A 10,779-nucleotide genomic window follows, 5' to 3' on the forward strand; every position below is an offset into this window, starting at 1 on the left:
ACTGGGAGTTCGGGGATCATCGAGGATCATCACCACACTATCGAACTATATTTTGGTACCTTTGAAAATGTATATATTGAAGTATAGCGTGTATAGGCTAGAAGTGCTTTGAATATGTCTTGTTAAGTGTATATCTAGCCATGTGATTTGGCTTAATTATGGTTGTATATATGAATATGTTTTTGGTATGAAATATGTGATGCAATATGAACAATAAGATATGTTTTGAATGGCCTAGTGAATTGGTCAATTTGGTAAGGTTTTAACATGTGAATGAATGAGATGAATTGGGATTATGAAACATATGATTTAATATGATTTTGGCTCATGATTTAGTATAGTTTATGAACATGAAATTGATTGATAATGTTATGGCACGGTTGTTGTATGTTTTGGTATTGGAATTGGCTTAAATTATAGTGCAAATATGTTTGGTTTGATGCTTGTAGGTTTGACCTAAATGGGGTGGCAAATTGGCTTTTCAAATGGCCTATTTTTTCCATACAGGCAGAGACATGGGCGTGTGTCTGAGCCGCGTGCAACGCACTGTCATGTTGCACGGTCGTGTGTCCCTTAGGGTACCCTACAATTTTAAGTCAAGCTCAATCGAGGTTAAGGCACAGAGGCATTTGGCTAGCCGTGTGGCCCAAGTCAGGCTCAACCACGGCCAAGGCACATGGGCGTATCTTGTGGCCGTGTGAGCAAGTCAGTATGTATGCCCTGTTTTGACACGGCTTAGACATACGGGTGTGTTTAATACTGTGTAAGGCACACGGCCTGTTCACACGGGTATGTGACCTGTACAACTTTGAAAATTATTTAAGTTTTCAAAAAAAAATTTATGTGCTCGGTTTAGTCCTGACCCCTTTCTAAAGCATGTTTAAGGTCTCGATGACCTATTAAAGGGACTTAGTATTGATGTTTGAATTATAATGGTATGATGTTTATGAAATGAATGTTAAATGTTCCGATATGTCTTGTAATGCCTTTAACCCTAGTCTGGCGATGGATATGGTTAGGAGTGTTACAAAACAGGCCCAACAAGGTTGTGTGGAATCTGCGCTAAGCCAGACCACCCCTCGGATTCATGTCTAATTTTACATAAGGGTTCGATAGAACAAGAAAATGTTGTTGGGAACTTTCCAGGACCGCCCCAAAGGCGATATGACCCCTACTCGAACTCATATAGTGTGGGGTGGAATTTCACCCAAATTTAAGTTATGGGTTGAATGCTCAATTCAATCAACCTTACCAGCAAAGGTCGCCTCCGAATCAACAATTACAACCCCCAAAGTCATCTTTGGAAGCCATAGTGGAAAGGCTAGCCAATAGTACTGAGAACATTCAGTAAAATACTGAAATGCATTTGCAGGAGTTAGATAAACAAATGAGTAAGCTTGTGCTTATGGTTAGTCGTTTGGAGTCCCAAGGTAAGCTGTCATTCCAAACTGAGCCTAACCCTCAACACAATGTAAGTTCTATGACATTGAGGAGTGGAAAGGTTTTGGAACCGGTACTTGGCACAAGTTGTGCCTACGATGCTGGTCAAGATGAGAATAAACTTGACATAAAGGCTCCAGTGGAGTCAGCACCACAAAAATCATTTGTAGTAGCATCTCTATTTCTTAGAAGACTTGTCCAATGCAAGCAGGAGCGGGAAGAGAAGGAGATCCTCAACACCTTTCGAAAGGTATAATCAACATACCTCTTCTTGATACGATTAAACACATTCCAGGATATGCAAAATTCTTAAAAGAATTATGCACGAGTAAGAGGAAGCTCTTAGCCAATGAAAAGGTGAGTGTCAGAGAAAATGTCTCCGCCTTTTAAAAAGGAAAATCCCACCTAAATGTGAGGACCAAGGCATGTTTTCCATATCTTGCAAAATAGGTAATGTCAGTATTAAAAAAAGCCATGTGTGACCTAGGCGCATCAATTAATGTTATACCTTTGTCAATTTATAAACTACTTAATGCGGGTCCTTTGAAGGTAACAAATGTGATTATTCAGCTTGCAGATAGATCTGTAATGCATCCAGAAGGAGTGCTGGAAGACTTTCTTGTCAAGGTAAACGAATTGATATTTCATGCAGACTTCTACATTATCAACATGGAGGATGACAACTTGGCCAATTCATCTGGCATACTTCTTGGGAGACCATTCATAAGTACTGTGCGAACGAAAATTGATGTTTGGAGTGGAACACTCAACATGGAATTTGACAGTGAAATGGTTAGGTTTAATGTTTATGAGGATATGGGACATCCCAGTGATAAGTTACAAATAGTGTATTGTAGGAATGTAGATCTCGATGTTAAGCAAGAGGAATTATTGATGATAAAAAAACCAATACGTGAGGCTGTCATTCGCATGAAAGCCTCGAAATTAGAGCTCGAACCGTTTCCATAACGTATAAGGATTTTGACAGAGGAAAATGCAAACTTGAACGGAGAAGCTCAAAGACGCCTTAATCCACTAATGATAAGGGAATTCGGGAAGGGCTTCAAGGACAGTGGGCAAAGGTTGAAACCTTTCTACAAGAACATCCAAGTGCACGAGATGGAAAAAATAATTCTCAATGAGCCAAACGGATAACATTTAAGGTCGTCGAGCTAATGATGTTAAACAAAAGTGCTTTTTGGGAGGCAAATCAAATTCATTTTTAATTTTTTGAATTATTGAATTTTAGTTTAATTTGGATTGAAAATAAAATGAATAACTAATAGATTATTTAATTAGGTTAATGTGTTATTTTCAGGTATGTAATGGAGGTTGTCGATTTTTCCAAAATCAGATACTGATGGTGGCATAGGCACGCCGTGCTAAATGCTGACAACTATTTCCCAACACCGACAGCATCGTTAGAAACACATGGGGAGTATTCTTAACCTTTCTTTTTTGCTTGTTGTTTGAGTTACTGAACTTTATTGCATATAAAACATGCTTGAGGACAAGTATAGATAAAGTGGGGGGTTGAAATGGTAGGTATGCATGGTTGATTGGTTTTTTTTTTCTGCATGTTTCTCTTTTGCATATGTTCAATCTTATGCTAGATTTATTCGATAATTTGTTTGACATTGAGTCTCTAATCGCATTACTTTGTCAATTTGGACAATTGGGTAATTTTTGAATTAAAATGTTCAAGTATCCAGATTAATCGACATGTGTGTTTTAAAGTTGATATATGTAACTAGATTTTTCATGAAAATTGATTGTTTGAAAAAAATATTTTCTTGTAAAAAAATAAAATTAATAAAGGCTCAAGTTATGAGTGAAAGTTTCAAAAAAGTGATCGAATTTAGTAACCGGGATGAAGTGTTTGGGTTGTCATCTCATCTCGTGTAAAAAGGTTTGAGTGACAAACCGAAAACTTACAAAAATTTTGCTAATCTAAATTTCCAAAAAACAAAGAAAAGAAAATAAGAAAAGACTATTTGAGCTAAGTAACCAGGATAGAGTGCTTGGGTTGTCATCCTAGTTCGCGTAAAAAGGTTTGACCATGTCTAAAATAAAAAAAAATTATTACTGCATGATTAATTAATAATACCTTGCAAATTTTTGTCAAAACTCAATTTAGTGAAAAAAATTAGTTCACATATTTCAGTTTTATGACACTTGTTGATCAAACTAGATATTTTGAGCATTTATTTATTTTATTCCTATGTTGTTACATTGATTATGGATGTGAAAGAGATGCTCGATTTCTAATAAATTATTGAATAATTTCTTGTACTTGAAAGTACAATATGCTTAGGGCAAATATGGGCTAAGTAGGGGGGATTTGATAACGTGTTAAATTTGCATAATTTTTTTTGTGTTTAATTCGATTAATTCTTGAATTGGTCCTTACTGAATTAGTGATTTTATGTTTTAATCTTGTCAAGGATGCAATTGGGATGCTATGAGTTAAATACGAGTAGAAAAGGATCAATTTACAACACAGTCAATAAAGTGGGGCTGAATAAAAAAACGTGGAAATAGCCAATGACTCATCAGATTTCTTTTGACTTTGTAAAAGCCAAAATTAGAAAAAATCTGATTTTATTTTTTTATTAAATTTTAATTATGTACTGGGTGATTAAGCCAAATTTAGTAAGTGATATGTATATAAATAGGGCTTTAAGGTAGCTTGGAAGACACTTGACACTTGATTTCACTTGGAATTAAATAAGAATTATTCTTTTCCTTCCACATTCATGAGTCAGTAGCTATTGCTACTCCATTTTCATTTCCTTGTTCCTTGCAAAATTTGTTTAAATGGTTTCCAAGTCCCTTCCTTTCTCAATTTCCATCATTTTCATTCAAATCCACTCCATAGCCAACCAAAGCATGAATAATTTCATGCTTCACTAAATTCTATCTTAGCTTGAGGCCGTTACTCTTTCCGGTCAAGAATCTTGAAATGCGTATTCGTACTAAAAATCGTTCCAATCGGTATTCACATTTTTCCTAAGTATCAGGATTGACAACTCATCCCTTAAAGTTAACTTGATTTCAAATAAAAAATTGTGTTGGGTTGGAGTCGTGTTTGTGAACAGTTGGGGAAACGAGTCGGCCATGTTGTATTCAAATCTCCAAGAACAAATCAGGGAAAAGTGATTAGGTTTAAACAACCCGCACGGTTGAGATCGTTAATCCGAGTTGGGTTCTTCAGAATGCAAGGTTGTTCGAATCTTGAATCGAGAATGCGTGTATCTCGGTTAGATAACCAGTAAGGGTTGGTTTGCAGGTCGTACCAGGACTTGCTACGAGAAGAAGAATTAGTGGTTAGGATGTTCTTAACTGCTATAACCAGCTTATCATTTGAAGGAGAAAAATAATTTTCAAGGAGCGATTCAAAATCCAAAATCCACTGAGTCTAGGGCTAAGGCTTATTAGATCTGTTTACAAAACCCGAATTTATTTCCCAATTTAATTTTATTTCCAATTTATTTAATTTTTTGTTTATGCTATTTCAATTATTTGATTTCTAAACATTTCAAAACTCCCATGATTTATTTGTTTATTTTTCAGCAGGTTCATTTGGAGTCGTGGGCACGACTATTGCCACAATTATTGTCACGACATTATTCTGATCACAAGTTAAAATGCAAAAGTTGATTATAATACCAATCCATATGGACTCTACCCTACTACCACTCTTTACTATTATTTAGAGTTATTTTAATTGTAGGAATTATTTTTTGTCGTTTCGATGCCCATCAAAAGTAAAATTTTGATGATTTTACTCCTGATAAAATTTTTATCGATTTTTCCCCTAGTGAAATTTTGATAAAATATGCTAAAGATTTCATAACTTAACATGTTCACTGTCACTGAATGATTTATTTTTATTTTCGGGCTTCAAAACAGTTGAAAAACATAAACTCATTATTGTAATCATTTTTAAGTAATCTATATAGAATTACAAATGGATCATTTTCATTTTTATTTCCACTTTTGGAAACCTACATTCATTTCTAAATGTTTCATTTTTTCATTTCTAAAAAAAAACATAATTGTAACATCCCACCCGTTCAAACCTTAGGATCCGAATATTATTCGAAGGAATAGGTCAGATAGAATAAGTTTAGAGGTGAATAGAGCCAAAGCTAGTAAAAATATTAGAACCATGCGAGTGCGCCTGTGATGTCTTGATGTAGGCAGACACTGGGTTAGCACGTGGTAGTTTAGAATTAAGAAAGGTCTCACTGGTGTGGACAGGATTGACAGTATTTGTTATAAGAAATGAGGAAATAAACCGTGTAAGTCTAAGTCAGTAATGATTGTAGTTAGTAATGATGGCTTTGAGCCAGCAAGGAAACAATGGTTAGAGCTTAACTGAAAATGAACTAAAATAGTTAGGAACCAATGGAAAGTACTTGATTAGTATTCTTGGAATTGGTAAGATTTGAACAAGACCACCAAATGATTCATGGGACATTTATCGGGTCCCAATAAAGGCATAGGTCTAGTCAAAGATTTTGAGATCTCTCATTGGAAGAATAAGATCAAGGAAGATAGAAAGAATTCCCTCAAACTTAGTATATGGCCAGATGATGGGCGAGATCTATAGTTTGTAAGTAAGTAAAACATTGAATGCCTATTAAGACACTTGGCGTGAATGTAGAAATGTAAATTCCTACGATGTGAGATATCCCTTGGGGAGATATATAAAGGAGACAACACTAATAAGGCAGGATGTACCGAAGCGTTAGTAATATGCCACCAGTAATGCTCTGATGAAATGACGAAGGACCTCGGCTAAGTGGAGACTCAAGGCTAAGCCACGAATGCATTTTCACACACACACGACTGTACATTTATCGTGTCTCTAACTAGTGACCACATGGATTAATACACATGTTGAACATCCACTGAAACTAAAAATAAATTTGGCTGACTAGGAACTGTTCATTACTTACCCAAGAAGTATTCTTTACATATAAAATGGTGAGTTGAGGGGAAAAATCCTCTCATCCTTTAGGATGAGGCTACAATAAGAGGATCAGCCCTAAGAAGCCCCTTATGAGGTAAGTCTTCCGACCTTGTAAGTTAAGATGTCGGAGAGTAGTTCTTTTTAGTTCAGTAGAGCAAGCTTAATAGTGATTTGCTACATGATTATGGTGTTCAAAATAGAAGGAGAAATGAGTTAGATTAGCAGACCTTGATGTGTTTTCTCTCGTTTAATGTTTAAAGACTGTCGATCTACTCAAAGGAAGCCTAGATCTAACGCCTAAAGTTGCTAATGGTGAGCAATAGGTAAGGCTACGTAAAGCTCTGTGATTATTGTGTGAATTTTGTAAGGTTCTGTGAGACTCCGTGAGGATCTATGAATATTATATGTGTAGATGTCTCTTGTAAATGGTAAGACAATATGAGAAAGTTGTGTGTACCTTGTGAGGTTTAGGTGAGTAAGTCTTTTAAATTCTTTCAGTGTTCTAACTATTAAAGCATGTATTTGTATATGTGTGATTCTTTGGGCTAAGTGGCCATTCTTGTGATGAATATGTGAACTATGCATGATATATTGATTCTCTGAAAGAAATGTGTATCTGATATGTTGAATGTGTGGCTTGACGCTAAGATGATAATAAGCCTCTATTGTGAATGAAAGTTTGAGATCAATGATATGCCTCTGTTCTATTAAGATGTATATGCTTGATGAATATGCGCCTGGCGAGCTTGAGTATGCCACTCGTATGATACTTCTGTCATGATATCTAGGTGCAATCATATAGCCATGTGTCTGTTACGAGTCTCTGCATAAAGAGTCATGCATGAGTATAAAAGAAGTGTGTCCTGTGAATAAAAGAGTAAGTTCATATGCATGTTGAAGTCTATGTAAAGAGTTAGTCATGCATAAGTATGCATATCGAGTCTGCTTGCATGTCTAGGTCTGTCAGGAAAATAAACACGAATTCTGATATGTGGAAGACCATGGCCGTGGAAGTGAATACAATATCGTGTAAGACCTAGTTTGGAACTATGGCATCATATGGGGTTGTTAGAAAAAATAGGTTTGGAAAACATAGCGGGAATTTTTTTTTAAAGAAGTTTAGAGTTTTAATTTTTTTCAAAAACTAGAACTTGGTTGTGATATGTAAAGAAATAAACACTTAATTAAAATTGTACCTTTTTTATTCATCTAAGATTAACTCGTCGACTGAGTAATCTTATCTGTTATCCTTCAGCTCATGTCTTTCGAGTGTGGGCTCGCTTCGAATTAGAAATTTTTTCACAAAATTACTAGTGGCGTAATTTCATAATTTCTCTAAACTTCTAGGTCAAGTTGTAAATAAGAAAAATATCTTTAGAAATTTTCTAAAAGAATTTCTTAAAATAATTTTCTATTTACAATTTTCTCTTGAATTCAAGTGTGTAAAAAAAAATAATGACTCAAGCCTCTTTTTATATAGGGAGAGTTTAGAGAGTTCAACTATGATTAAACTTAATCACATTAATATTAAATTAAGGGTTAAATATAAAATTAGTACCTGAACTTGTCCATTTCTCCTACAATGGTACCTGAACTTTTTTTCTGTCCACAGGTTTGGTACCTAAGCCTAACATCGTTTAATTTTTGCTAACGTGGCAGCGCTGGCCAATCACGCAGCATCACGTGTCGCAATTTGGAAACCCCATTTGACTTGTTTTTTTTAGCTACTGACCTGACCCCTATGGTTTTATTTTATTTTAACTATTTTTGTCTTTAAATTTATATTTCATTAATTTTTCCATTATCTTTCACCATCTTCTTCACCATTTTTTTTCTTTTGTTTTCTCTTTGCATCGTCTTCTGTACCCTTTTTTTTTGTTTTTTCAACAGTTTTCAACAACTTGCATCTTTTTCATTTTTCCAGCTTTAGTTTTCTCTTAAATTTTCCCCTCTTTCATTCTCATGTTTTCTTTCCTCTTTTTCTTTTTCCATCTCCTTCATGTCTTCACCATGTCTTCTTCTACGAACAAAAAATCAAGTGCACAAAAAAGTGTTGTGTATTGCCATTGCGGGTTAATGACATCTATTTGCAATGAAAATACTCCAAAGAACAAAGGGAAAAAGTTCTTTGGGTGTTCAAAGTTGAAATAGGTAAATTAGGATTTAGGGTTTTGATCTGTCATTGCAATTTGTAAGGAAGTGTTGTGTACTGTCATTTTTTAAAATATTTATTGTTTTTTTTTTGTATGTGTAAAATGAAGATCGAGGGATGTGATTTTTTTCAGTGGGTTGAAGGTGACAGTAAGGGGACAAACTCAACTATAAAACAAGAAGGATGCACAATCGATGAAATACTGCTAGAAAATAAGATATTATTGATAGAGAACATGAGTTTAAGACTTGAGAACAATGAGCTCAATGTTGATGAAATGCGATCAAGGATAACTCGTTTGGAAGAGAAGATAAAATTTTACAAGGATAAAATGTCCAGCAACAACAAATTAATAGTTGCTTATAAGTTGTTGTTAATTGTATCATGGATGATGTTTTTTTGGTTATCTTGCTTCTTAATGGTGAAATGTTATTCATGTATTTCCATTAGTTGTTAAGAATGAATAAATTGAATGAAATGAAAAATATTTTTTTTGTTGTCCATAAATTGAACCATCCATCAAAATACAAGCATCAATAAATTGTCCATCAAAATACAACCATCAATTAAATCGTCCATCACCGAAATACGTACAACAAAATAAAACCATCCATTGTATGTTAACAAAATAGGACCATCAAATTAAACATGGATTAACATCAACTACCTCCATGGCTTACGATTGTGCTTGGGTGGGTCTTTGGACTTAGCCATTTTTGTGTTCCTACTTTCATGAGTCCCACCAACAGTTTCCTTATCTTCCATTTTATTAGTGCACGCAGTCACCATGGTTTCCCCTATCATACCAGGCTACAATGTGAAAAATACATAATTAAAAAACATTTCATCAAAATAAAATAAACAGTTTGGAGGTTGGCTTCCTATATTTAAAATTTGTATCCCTGTCCTTTCATCGGTGTATAACCCAATCCCTTCCACAGCTTGTTTTTCCCTACTACAAAGTCTTGTAAATATTTGTTATGTTGGAGAGGTTGGCATGGTGGGAGGAGTTGGTTGTGTTGAAGGAGCTAGTGGTGATAATACATATACTTCGGAAGCAATAGTTTGAGAAGGAGTTGGTATAGCAGGAGTGTAACACCCCTAACTCATATCCGTCACCGAAATAGGGTTATGAGGTATTACAGATCAAAACATAACACATATATCATACATTTATCATTATAAAGCATTCATTCTCATACATTATTTAATACAATCACATTGTCTCGTATGAGGGCCTATGAGGCCTTAAACATGCTTTATAAGTGGTTCGGAACTAAACTGATAACATACGAAAAATTCAAAAAACATAGAAATTTTTCAATCATACAAGGGTCACATGCCCCTGTGATCAGGCTGTGTGCCTCACACGGCTAGTAGACACGCCTGTGTCTTAGGCCGTGTGGAAACATGGCATACATACTGACTTGCATCACATGGCCGGGGACAAGCCAGTATGCTAGGCCATGTGAAAACTGGAGAGTATACTGACTTGGGTCACACGCCCGTGTGTCTAGCCCGTGTGCCCTTCGAAATGGCCACACATGCCCGTGTGCTAGGTTGTGTGCAATTTAGGGGGTATACTGACTTATACCACATGGCCAATCACACGCCCGTGTGTGAGACCGTGTGGAGCATACTGACTTCAATTCAATTTCATCACCAGGGGCACACGGCTGTGTAACATGACCGTGTGTCGCACGGCTGTGTAACATGACCGTGTGTCGCACACGGCTAAGACACACGCCCATGTTTTTGCCCGTCTAGACAAAAATAGGTCATTTACCAAGCCATTTTGCCACCCATTTTGCACATACCTATACAAGATCAATTGGTACCATTTTAAGACACAAATATGCAACCAAAAGTCATCAACCAATACACAATCGTACTATATCCATTTCAACCAATTCAATGCTCAATTCAATGCCATTTACCTATTCAATTCAACTTGCTTTACTATACATAATTCACAAATACCATTCAATTAATCAAACCATTCCAAACATGCATTATTCATTCAACCTCAAATACTCATTATAGGTCAATTATCAAACTCAAATTAGAACCATTTGCACATATATAAACATTATCAAATTCATCATCTTATGCCAACTCAAATGGCCAAAATACATATCCATCAAGCATACCAAAATAACATAAGCCTATACATGCCATATACCATACATACACACTTCAAAAGTACCAA

The 10,779-nt window shown here is 35.4% G+C and overlaps 1 long non-coding RNA gene across 1 annotated transcript; it reads left to right on the plus strand.

The window, feature by feature from the left end:
- Nucleotides 1-6,183: 6,183 nt before the first annotated feature.
- Nucleotides 6,184-9,077, plus strand: LOC108471295 (uncharacterized). The gene is made up of 2 exons (XR_008274034.1): nt 6,184-6,512; nt 8,704-9,077. It is a non-coding gene; the product is annotated as an uncharacterized LOC108471295 (long non-coding RNA).
- Nucleotides 9,078-10,779: the final 1,702 nt, after the last annotated feature.

This window comes from Gossypium arboreum, chromosome 11, assembly GCF_025698485.1.
Source record: "Gossypium arboreum isolate Shixiya-1 chromosome 11, ASM2569848v2, whole genome shotgun sequence".
NCBI classification, from domain to species: Eukaryota; Viridiplantae; Streptophyta; class Magnoliopsida; order Malvales; family Malvaceae; genus Gossypium; species Gossypium arboreum.